A 13,116-nucleotide genomic window follows, 5' to 3' on the forward strand; every position below is an offset into this window, starting at 1 on the left:
ATGTAGAAATGGAGTTTGGACCTGGACATGGTCCAGGGAACTTGGGTCCAGACAAATTCAGCTATTTAATTTGTTGGTCCAGGACATTGATAGTGTGACGTTATCAGACCGAGAAGATTGCTGGTCTTGCTTGATTTCGGTCGATGGTATATACACTGTTAAGAGTGTACGCGATTATATTGACCACAAAATCCTCCCTGTTTCGAATTTTAAAACTTCTTGGTATAAGTTTTTACCTAGAAAAGTCAATGTGTTTCTTTGGAGGTTTAGGCTCGATTCATTATCGGTTCGTTGGAATCTTTCAACGAAAGGAATCGATATCAACTCTGTTGTTTGTCCCGTTTGTACTAATGGTGTTGAGACTTGTGATCATCTTTTTTCGGTTGTTTGTTGGCATCAGATCTATGGCGTCTTTTACGGGTGTGGTTAAATTGTAATTTGCCTCCGTTGAATTCATGGGACACGTTCATTGTTTGGTTAGAGGGGGTCAATTATCATGTGTTCAAAAGAAGAAAGTGATAGCTTCGGTGGTTACTCCGTTATGGGCGTTATGACGGTTTCGAAGCGGCGTTGTTTTTAATGATACTTTTTGTAATAGAGATAGTCTTTTTCATGTTATTAGATTATTTTCTTTTCGTTGGTTAAAACATAGGGGCGAGTTAGTTTCCAATTGGAACACCTGGCTCTCTATGTCTTTGTAATTTCTCTCTTAGCGACTTGCCAGTGAGTGTTTTATTAATATAATGATTCTTTGGCCGTAAAAAAAAAAGGAATGAAGACATGGACATCTTGTTTAATGCTCGTAAGTTGTATGATCATTTATTTTTGCTTATTATTTTACACCCTCAACTCTAAAAGATTTGTATTTTATTTCTATTTATACTAGTTTAAGACCCGCAAATATTTTATATATCAATTCATAATATGATAATCTAAATAAGTTGATAGGAATTATTTGTAAATTGGAATATTATCAATCCTTAAATACATACTACGTATGTTCTACAAAATTCGAACAAAATTTGGAGAAATTCGAAGTTATTTATGTTCTACAAAATCATAATTAGAACAAAATCAGGTCCAATTTGAACAAATTTGAAAAATTCAAACACGTTCTACATTTTTTTGTTATACAATTTTGGTTCTACATTTTCAGCAGCTCACTATTTTGCTCGAATTTCACTATTTTTGCTCGCCCGCCATTTTTTGCTCGAATTCCTTGTTTTTTGCTCGAATTCCTTGTTTTTTGCTTGAATTTATTGTTTTTTGCTCGCCTGTCAATTTTTTCTCTCGAATTTTAGTGTTTTTGGAGTTCTCAGGGTTCTCACAGACTTTGAGTTCTCAGGGGATCCTCTCTCTCTCTCTATATATATATATATATATATATAAATATAAATATATAAATATATATATATATATACACACACACACACACACACACACACACACACTAGTTTTATGAGCCGATGCGTTGCGCGAGGGTTATAAACTTATGTATCGCAATGTAAATGTCGAGCTTTGAGTCTGTGACAGCTGTTAATGAGAGGAAAAAATACACGCATAATAGTATTAAATAACTAGTGTATTTAATATTTAAATGACATTGACTAAATTTCTAAAACATCATGATCATCATCCAATATTGACAAAAAAATAAATTCAAACCAAATAAACCACTAAGGTGATTATTTATCAAATAAAAATGACTTGTCGTAATTAGTGAATGTTGAGTTGTTGCAAGCATACATATGGTCGATATAATAAAATGATGTTAGTTCCGCGAAATTGCGAGTTATAAACTAGTATAATAATAAAAAAATATCTATCTATACATTATTATAAATTACGTGTCAATAATCATACATGTCAATTTTTCAATTAATTTGAATTAAATTTGCGCACGTGTCAATTTTTCAATTAAATTTGCTCACGTGTCATTTTCACAATTAAACAATATTAAATAATATAATATTTGCCACAATGTCAATAATTTGTCAGACCCTAGTGGGCCAGCCCATTAAAAACCCTAACTCACACGTAGTCGATCAACCCCATTCAGACATATTCTTTTTTATTATTATTATTATTATTATTATTATTATTATTATTATTATTATATATATATATATATATATATATATATATATATATATATATATATATATATATATATATATATATATTACATGAATCAAATGAGAACCAATTTTATTCTCAAACCTACGAGAACTCGTGTAGTCGAGCAAAAATACGTGGTTGGCGAACAAAAATGCTTGGTGGTCGAACAAAAAAAAGTAAGGGCGAACAATTTTTTGTATTAGAACAAAAATTGTTTAATTTGAACAAAAATTTTTGAATTAGAACAAAAAAAAAAAAGGCGAGCAATTTTTTTGTATCAGAACAAAAATTGTTGAATTAGAAAAAAAAAAGGGCGAGCAATTTTTTTTGTATTAGAACAAAAAATGTTGAATTAGAACAACAAAAAAGAAGGGAGGGCAAGTATCAGTTTTGTTCTACATTTTTATGTAGAACACGATGTAGAACATGCTGTTCTACACCCGTTCTACATAAACTTTCAACAAATTGAGTTTAGGGTTTAGATTTAGGGTTTTAGGGTTTAGATTTAGGGTTTTAGGGTTTAGATTTAGGGTTTTGAATGAGTTTTTTACACGAACGGTTTATAGTTTAAGGTTTTGGGTTTTGGGTTACCCAAAACCCTAAACCCTAAGCCCTAAACTCTTAATCGGGCTAAATTTAAAAAAAAAAAAAATGATGAAATTCAAACAGGTTCCACATTATTTTTTGTTTTACAAATACAAAGTTCTACAAAAAAAATGCAACAACTTGCATCTTAACTGAATTTTGCATAAACCTTAATCAATGAAATTGAAACTTATAATCAATTAATATATGTGTGTGATGCATTGACTAAAGTTTTTTAAGTTGAGTAAAACTTCATTTAATTCTAGAATTTTAACCCTGAACACGTCGTTATCTTCATGTTGATTATGAAGAATTGAGATCACAATTTAGTTGTTTTTAGAACTTGATCTCAGCATGAAAATTGCTCCAAATGTGATCCCTAACCTTCTTGAATCATTATCATAACCTGAACCAACACAGAAACTTTGAATTTGACGATGAACACGTTCGTTGACTTTTTTTGTTCGAATTTTGACTTACATATTCGATCTCAATTCTTCATATCCGGATCTTAAATTTTGTAAACAGTATAACTGTAACGACCTGACTTTTTCGACTTATATTTTTGTGCTCTATACTTTCACGAATCTGCGTATATGTGCGTACTGAGCTAGTTTATGCTCTGGGATCTTTATTTATGATTAATTTCTTTCGTTAATGTGACGACCCGGAAATTTTCGACCAAAATTTAAACTTAATCTTTATATGATAACATTATTCCGACATGATAAGCGATAAATTTTGACAAGTTTTAAAACTTTTGAAATAAGTTTCATACAAACAATTAACCATTTGTTCGACGATTCACGAACATCATAACTTGTATTAAATATATACTTATGTATATATATGGATATATGGATTATAGTTAACTTGAATATATGATAGTTAAGTATCTCATTAAGTATATTAATAATGGGTTTTATATATAAATTTAGACTACTAACTTAAGGGTTTCGAAAACAATATATATATATATGTAACATTTAACGACGTAATAACCCTTATGTTAAAATGAATATATAAGTATCGTATTAAGATGTATTAATACACTTTTGAAAGACTTAAATACATATATTAACATACTTATACTCAACAAAGATAGCTATACTCATATTCCCATTCAATTTCATCAAGAATCCTACTCGTATTTATACGGTATTTATACGTGTATTATACGCAGCTTCTAGAAGTACTTACAATTGGTATATACCAATAGAAATTTTCAATAATGGAATAATATGTCATGCATGACTTAATGGTTTTTAACTTATACTAAATATTTTTTACAAAATGAAAAATTACAACTAGTATATAAAGACATCATATTTGATCAAATTTTTACCATTTCATTTTCTAATTTTTACTTCATGTTTACTTACACGCACATACTCTCTCTAGTTCTAGTATTCCTTTCTTTGTTCTTCATCTATTTCTAGCAAGTTCAAGCTTCAAAATTAAGGTATTAACCTTGCCTAAATTCTTGTTCAATTCATATGTTTATAGCTATCTATATAAGAATTTATAAACTAGAACATAGTTTAGTTGATTTTAAACTTATTTGAAGAACTAATCTAATCTTTCTAACTTAACTCTAATAACACTTATTTAAATGTATTATGATGTTATACTAGTTTATAACCCGCGATTTCGCGGGCTTGTACATAAAAGCTGATGTAAGCTATCAAGATGTAGCGAAATTTGTCATGCCTCTACATATTTTGATTAATGATGGTGAAGTATTGTGTAATTCATTTTAACTTGATATAGAGTAATTCGTGTTACTTAGCTAGATACAAAGGCGAAAAAATCTGTTATAACGTTAACAACAAGCAAAAACCTCAGTAAACATACAAATGTGAAAAACTCTGTATGCTTCCAACAAAGAAAACATATACAAATCAAACATTATTTGACACATTTAACATTTAGACTCGATATCACTTGAACTAACTAAAGAAAACCGGTCCACCTATATAGTTCCTCTATTAGATACTCCTATTAAACAACACACAACCGTATCTTAATACCACTGTAAAGTGAATAATTTATAGAAGGAAGTTGATCAATGTAACAATTACATATGCTCCTTCTAATATCATCAACTCATCTAACATCTCTTGTACTCGAATCTTAAGAACCTGTTGGACACAAAAATACACAAAATGTGAGTAGAAATTTAGGATATCTTTAATTGAAATAAACTCTTATCAGAATATTTTAGTGACATAAGAACAAACTAACTTCTAGCAAGTACTACTTGGATCAAAATATAAAACAAAGAGAGTATTTGATTCAAGGAGGAGGAATAAAACCAATTTATGTGATAGTGCAGTTTTACCCTCATTATTATTTCAAAAAAGCATGACAAATAGGGGCAATGTGCCTAATGGGTTAAAATTTGCTGCAATTATCAACTCATGTAGTGAAATGTTTAGCACCCTTAGAACTGCTTTACTACCCTTAGAACTGCTTTACTAAAACAAAGTATTGCAGTAATATAGCAGTTTTCATGATCAAAATCCATAAATTAGTCATTTAAGATTTTAAAAAACATGAAGTTGTCAGTATGGGCGGGTCATCCCACCTACTTTTTATTTGTCCTAGATAAACAATTTTGATCTAAACCCATTTTTCTATATAAGTATCATTATATCAAAAAAAAAATTTACCTCATTTTTTATGTTCATTATATGCCACTTTCTAGAGGAGGCAAAATAAGAAAGTTGGGTAACGTGTCAAAATGGGTTCACGTCAAAGTGAGTTATTTAGCTCTTGGGTTGGGGTACCCGCAAAGCCTTTTGTCTACTTAATCAAATGATTCAGAAGGTTATACGCAGTGAAAATTCATTTCGGACAGTTGTTTACCCTTTCGAACCATCTGACATATTCCTCTCTTAGAAAATTTCTTTAATATTACTCGCTTGAGATAAAACAAAGTTAACACAACAAAATGGTGAAATAATAATGTGATTCTGGTATGTGTCTCTTTAAGTATTGAGCTCTTAACATACACATATAAACTTTATCTCCAAATAACAAATACAGTCAACATACCGTAGTTTTACTTCACTTTAGTAAACCTTTGAATGGCTTTCAGAATCAAGCCGCATTTCTTGTACTTCAGAGGTCTCATATGTCTGCATTATTAAAAAGTCAAGTAACAATAGGTATGGTAGCTCAGAATATTAATGCTGAAGTTTTAGCATTGCAAATATTTGAACATTGCAACTTCCATGAAAAGCTGCAATAATTTCAATTTTGGAACTTCCAAGAAAATTGCACATTACGATTTTAGTCAAGTTTTAAAATTATTTGTACAAAATTTTAGTTATAATCGTAACAAAAAATATGAGCTTATATCATGGAAGCAGAAAACAAAAGGATAAAGTAGGCTTGCACAATCTCGGTGTTACGAATTCGCCATGCTCGAAAACCAAGATGGCACCTCGCATGACCATAAATTAGTATAAGATCGGGATATGGCTTTACAGCACCTAATAGTAAATCATGGTAACACACAAGATATCATTAAATACTTCTACTATTCTTCTATATACATATAAGGATTTAAACAAAAAAACACTAAAGAAGCAACAAACCAAGGGTCATGAGTGCCTCAGTCAAGTAGGTTTCACTAAAAACGGTTCTTTGGAATCTCCATCCACATAATACTTTTTAAATAGTATGTTAGCTGCTTTAACAACTTCTTCTTTTCCATTAGAGATCGAAACAACCTCGAAATCCATCCGCTTTATTTCTGATAAGGATGACGATTCAGTCTTGCGTACCTATGCCTCCAATACTAAATACCACGAGCGACCCTCCATCACCACAAAGACTTGTATCAAATCATAAACTTGTAGAAAAATTTGATCAAAGTACATTATAGATTTAACGTGAAATTAGAACTATTTACGCTACCAGTCGAAAAATACTTGATGCGACTTCAGTACTTTAGTTTCATATCGTAGTCACGACAAGGAATACGCTGCAAAACATATTAACCGCCTTCATTAACTGAAAAACATGAATAGTATCATACAATAGGGGTATAATTAAATATGTAGAAATCCAATCCACATATAAATATAAAAAATACCACAGAAACATCTGTTTTGTGGAACCATAGTAAGTGATTACCTCCACATTCTAATTCTGGAACAACGACATGATTCTTGATCAGATGTGCCATGGTTCAGTAGCCATTTGTGGAATTTTTATATTATAAATTGAAACAAATAAGTACCAACCAAACCCACATCACCATATAACATGTACCTGCACATATGGATCGGAAAACCAAATAAGTACCAACAAAATCCATATGACCAAAAATGAAGCAAAATCAACCAAAATGAAGAACATTCAAGAAAATATGTATAAGTGTATAAGGTCTACTTATTAATATAAATTAAGCAAATTGAACCTAATAATTACACATTAAGCAACCACCGAGGCATTTGCCTGAGTGGTATCGCGGTGGTGTTTAACACCCTCGCCGGGTAAGAGGTCCAGGGTTCGAACCTGGCTTCTGAATGACCAAATTAAACATGGACTGAAATAGGCTCCATTGAGGTCAGCCCAAAGGGAAGGTTTTACCGACCCGATCCGGGACTAAGGTCCTGCCCGCCTGCCCCTCGGGATGGTTTAAGGGTTCGGATCCCTGTGATCGTGGTTCGGGTTTCCTGCCCGAACGCGTGTGTGTGTGCAAATGATGACTAGGCTTCGGTCCGGACTGATGCAATCTTGCCGTTAAAAAAAAAAAAAAATTACACATTAAGCAAATAGAACTTCAATAAGTACCAAACAAATACATAGGACAGTGAACACTACCTCATTCATTTTCACAATATTGATTAATTGAATCGATCCATGATCCATGATAAATGTTAATAGTAGGGAGATGGAGTTCAACAGCAGTAATCTACATAATAAGCTAAACACCAAAAGTTTCATTTGTTATTATTAGGAAAAGAACGTATTGAATTCAACAACATTATTAATAACTTTTGCATTAGGCAAAAAGAGAAGTAACAACACTATTCGGCACTATTAACATCTTAAGTAATTTATGAACAAACACCTAGATTATTGTATAATCCAGGGTTACAATTTTAATCAGTAGAATTCAACCGTTCAACTTTAGGGTTTCAATGTTAGGGTTATAGATATAAGAAAACTTTGTACACCGATTGAAATCAAAGTTATGTATTGATAAAATCGTGTTAATCTCCTAGTATTTATCAAATAACTGACAATAAAAATCGGAAAACCTAATTATAATTGGGACTTACAATTGGCAACAATGATAGATTGAAACGCATATAAGAAATTAATTTTTCTTCACCAACACGTTGGCATCAATCGATATTAAACTGCCAAAGGTCATCAGTAATCTTACGCCATGTCTGGATGAGTGTATCGTGAAATAGGTGTTGATTAGAATAGTTGAAAGTGATTACTGATTTTCATTTAGTCGACCCCGTGTTTTGATCTGTTAGGGGATTAGTTTTGAGTATTTTTGTCAAATAACAATTGAAATTGAGGAAATAGATAATTGTTGAGTGATCAAGCAATCTAGTGGTTGTTATTGAAAGATGATGTTTAATCCAATGGACCTTTTTATTCCATTTTAAATTTTTGAATGTTGATTAGCTAAAATCAACTTTGTTATTATATAGAATATAGATAGATTAAGTTAATATAAGAAATTATAACTTGTACATATGAAGAACACCTTGAAACTTAACATATATCGTTTAATCTCCATTCGGTAAAAAGCGGGCTGTTTTGGGTTGAGAATTAAAAACATATCTTAGACTTTAAGTTCGAAGCTAAGACTTTGAAAATATGTTAATATATGTAAATAAGACTTCCAGTATTGTTTTCATGATTTTAGACAAAGTGGAAGTATTTTATCAAAAATCATATATTGAGTGGATGTCGGGATTCTTCCAAATCTGTCCACCGACACCAAAAGAGGGTAAAGCTCTAAAAATTACTACATGGGCTGAACTTTTAGAATTATTTTTGAAAAATTAACTTCTTAAGGAATCCATAGCAATTTGATTCACTTTAAACGGAGTTGTAATGAATATTTCGCGAGCAAAACAAAATCTGCTAAAATTAACGTTGTATGGACGAAATTTATATTATAAAAACTATATTAACCATATCCTTGCTAACTTTTCCTATATCCTATATATATTTGGACATGTTATCATTAGTATAACAAAATATTATAATCTTAGTTAATTCCGAGATTGTGTATATATATATATATATATATATATATATATATATATATATATATATATATATATATATATATAATAATCTTGGTACGTTCCATGACAATAAGTATACAATACGTTTTGATAAATCCTAAGACAATAAGTATACAATACGTTTTGATAAATTCTAAGACAATACGTATACAATACGTCTCTGGGTTGATGCAAATACAATACGTATACAATACGTCGTGGGGTAATTCTAAGATTATATATATACCGATTATTGGACTGTTGGACATTTCGGACTATTTTGGACTACTAACAAAGGACTACTAACATAAAAATGTTAAAAATTAATATATGTATATATATATATATATATATATATATATATATATATATATATATATATATATATATATATATAAGTATTCTATGAACTTGTTTTATTTTATTCACATGTCGTATTATTATCTGAATCATTATTATTGTTATAGGTTCGTGAATCCAAGGACGACGGCCATATTTTTAATAAGCTGAAAACTTATTATTAGTATATCTTTACTACCGTGAGTATATAGTCCCATTTTTAAACTCTAAAAATATTTTGGGATGAGAATACATGCATTTTATGTTTTACGCCATGGACACAAGTACTTAAAATATATTCTACGTTGAGTTGTACCACCTTGCATATCTTCCCTAATAGCTTGGTAACTAATATTTACATGTTGTAAGAGTATGTAAGCGCGAATCCTATTGATAGATCTATCAGGTTTGACAACCCCAACCGGGCTAGTCGCTCTAGTATCGTAAACGGTTGCATAGTACTTCGTTTTTACTACACTTGGTACAGTGTAGGGAGATTTCATAATAAAGGGAATATGTTACATTAATGGTTAAGTATGGTTACCGAAGCGCTCAACAACTTATAGAATACTTTTATACACTTGCGAGTGTACATATATTTATAACTATGAAATCTTGTGGTCTATATTTATATCGATGTTAAACCTATATATCTCACCAACCTTTGTGTTGACTGTTTAAGCATGTTTATTCTCAGGTGCTTAAGAAACTCTTCCGCTGTTGCATTATCTGAGCAAGTTGTGCATGGAGTCTCATGCTTTTGTTTAAATGAAATGTTGCATTCAATAAAACATTTGTCATGTATTATATTCGACTGTTATGTCACGTGTGTAGTATTTGGAAAACGATGTATCATGGGGATTATTTCTTAAATAATTGTCCACTTGTTTAAAACATGCATTATGTATAATAATGGCGTGCTTTTCATGAAACGAATGCAATATTTTCTAAAACTTATCATATAGAGGTCAAATACCTCGCTATGGGACCAATGAATAACGTACTGCGTTTATAGTAATATGGACGGGTCGTTTCAGTTGGTATCAGAGCTGGTTTAAGCTGTTTAATCAGCTTAATCGTAGAGGGGGTTCTCACAGTGTTACCTGTGACGAAGCATTGGCTCTTACTCCTCGCGATCCGATTATGGTTGGCTTTGCCAAGAGGCAGGGCTGTAAAATCAGTGTCTCTGAGGTACGCTCAGTGGTCACCAAGCGGTTAGCTGGAAAGGCACTGAGTGGAATGCGTCCCCACTGTGTTTCAGTTGGTATCAGAGCGGTGGTCTTAGCGAACCAGGTCTTGCATTAGTGTGTCTAACTGATAGTTGTTAGGATGCATTAGTGAGTCTGGACTTCGGCCATGTCTACATGTCAAAAGTTTTGCTTATCATTTCTTGTCGGAAATTACCTGTTTATCATCTTAAGTCTTGACGTGTCTTACTGCATTTATTGCATAGATAGTGTATAGACAAAATTCATATCTTAGTATATCTGCTAAATCATATCTTAGCGTATCTGTTACTGTAAACTTTCACTGACATATTTCGTAAATTCCTCCGTAATCTACAAAATCTTTTGTTCTATATATATAGATATTCTATGTAATTAGAATACCATCCGATAGCCGAAAATCGATTCATATTGAAAAATCCTTTATTCAATCATACGAAATGGAACTCGCCACTAGTTCAAGTCCCTCGGATTTCGATATGGAGTTTCACTCGAGCTCCGAAACCAGTGTGACTGGAATGGATCAACCAATTAGCCATCATCTATTCTGGATGAAATGGGGATGAGTTCGCAGTCTACTTAATCATTGGAGATAAGAATAAGGTGATCCCTTCCATCCACCACATTTCCCTCTTGGCGAAGAACCTGAAGCACTTACCGGCGAACCTGTCCGAAACACCATTTTCTCTCTCATTTCCAGAGTATCTCGTCACGATTATATACTATCTCACATTCTAGATCTTATTCATCCGCTCGTCCAAACCGACAATCATCCCGGTGTAATTGAAGAAGTCAACGAACTTCGCACTCAGGTAGTGGCTTTGGAGAATATGGTGCAAAGGTTACAAGCACCAGCAGCATCACCAGCATCAACAGTACCACCATCGGCAACATCAACAGTACCATTACCACCATCAACAACAACATCCGCATCCCAGACCTCAATGTCACAATCTTTACCTCGAGCATCAACGTCATACGCACCATAGATACCAAGGAGTACTAATAAAAATCAACGATGAAGTATTGATTCATAACTTCATTGGAGAAAAATTCTGCGGCGATTATGTAATCTCTAAAGTCTTAGAGATTATCTATTCCAACCTTAACCATAAATCAGATGAGTGGACCAAAATGATAGAAGGAAGAGTAGAAACCCTGACAAGAATGTTTCATGGTTTACAAGCTAGACTTGTTATACAAGCACCACCGGTAGTACCACCAGCATCACCATCAGTATCACCAACACCGGAAAAACCTGTAGCACTACGAGCTCCGCCAATTCCATAATCATCAACATCATCACAAATCAACAACGTGTATATTGTATCAAAGAGTTATGAAGTATTAACTCATTTTCCCCGAAGAAATTATATGTGTGTATATATATATATATATATATATATATATATATATATATATATATATATATATATATATATATATATATATATATATATGAATTTTGAGATCAAAATATATCTTTTCGTACTAAGCTATTATATATGAATTAAATAAGGGTAGATACTACTCGGTTAAATTCATATTACTAATATGCTATGATGTACATCCTTCCTTAACAACTTAACCATCGTTAACTACGACCTCTGTTTAAACTCCATGAATTCCATTTCATAATAAACTAAGTGTATTATTCAATTACATGTTTGATTTTACACTTAGATATACTTGAAGCTTTCTAGAAAACATCATTCATATCTTACGAAGTTCGCAAGAATTCACAAGCATCAACATCCGTCACCAAGGAATGTCAATAAGAATAAATAATAAAGTATTGATTACATTAGTGAAATACTCCGCGAAGATTATGTAATCTCTATTGTTTTAGAGATTATTCATTTCTAATTCTAGCTGAAAATCAAATGAGCTTAATTTAATATTAACTCATTAAATCTGTATTACATCTGAAGAAAATATATGTGACGACCCGTCCAAATCCATCTGGACAAACACGTCATTCATTGATTTCATTGCGAGGTATTTGACCTCTATATGATACGTTTTGTAAACATTGCATTCTTTTCAAAAGGTACACAATAAATGAATATCAATTTCTAAGGTTTTCAACGTTTGATGATTTCTACATATAGACAATCACCATAAATAATAGTTTACCATAATACATCCGTTGACAATGAAGTCTAAATAAGATACACGGTGATGATTTTGTGAATGCAAAGTTTTCTTGAATAAAGCATGTATGACTCCATGCACATAGCTTGTATCACATATAAGCAAACAGCGGAAGACTTCTAGAAACCTGAGAATAAACATGCTTAAAAGTGTCAACACAAAGGTTGGTGAGTTCATAGTTTTAATGTTGCGCATAATCTGTATATAAAAGTGAATCACAAGTTTTCAGTTGTTTCATCCAGAAACGTTTATCAAAATATTCTACGAAATTGAGCACCCTGGTAACTAAACTTAACGTATATATATTTTATACCCTTTGTATAATCATCTTAATAATACACGCAAACCAACGTGTACGCTTCTCAAATAGCATACGTCCGTTAAAAGGCTGGTGCTCTAGCTCGGACGGGGATATCAAGCCCTAT

At 31.8% G+C, this 13,116-nt stretch overlaps 1 long non-coding RNA gene across 5 annotated transcripts; it reads right to left on the minus strand.

Annotated features, from left to right (window-relative positions):
- Positions 1-4,576: 4,576 nt before the first annotated feature.
- Positions 4,577-8,169, minus strand: LOC139840344 (uncharacterized). Of its 5 annotated transcripts, none has more exons than XR_011757364.1 (6): positions 8,001-8,169; positions 7,540-7,642; positions 6,847-6,984; positions 6,628-6,694; positions 5,761-6,527; positions 4,577-4,844 (listed from the first exon to the last, which is right to left on the minus strand). It is a non-coding gene; the product is annotated as an uncharacterized lncRNA (long non-coding RNA). The 5 variants fall into 5 exon arrangements; XR_011757363.1 differs by having other exon boundaries at positions 5,761-5,843; positions 6,306-6,694; XR_011757361.1 differs by having other exon boundaries at positions 5,761-6,200; positions 6,306-6,694.
- Between the last annotated feature and the right edge of the window lie 4,947 nt (positions 8,170-13,116).

Source organism: Rutidosis leptorrhynchoides, chromosome 4, assembly GCF_046630445.1.
Source record: "Rutidosis leptorrhynchoides isolate AG116_Rl617_1_P2 chromosome 4, CSIRO_AGI_Rlap_v1, whole genome shotgun sequence".
In the NCBI taxonomy this organism is placed as follows: Eukaryota; Viridiplantae; Streptophyta; class Magnoliopsida; order Asterales; family Asteraceae; genus Rutidosis; species Rutidosis leptorrhynchoides.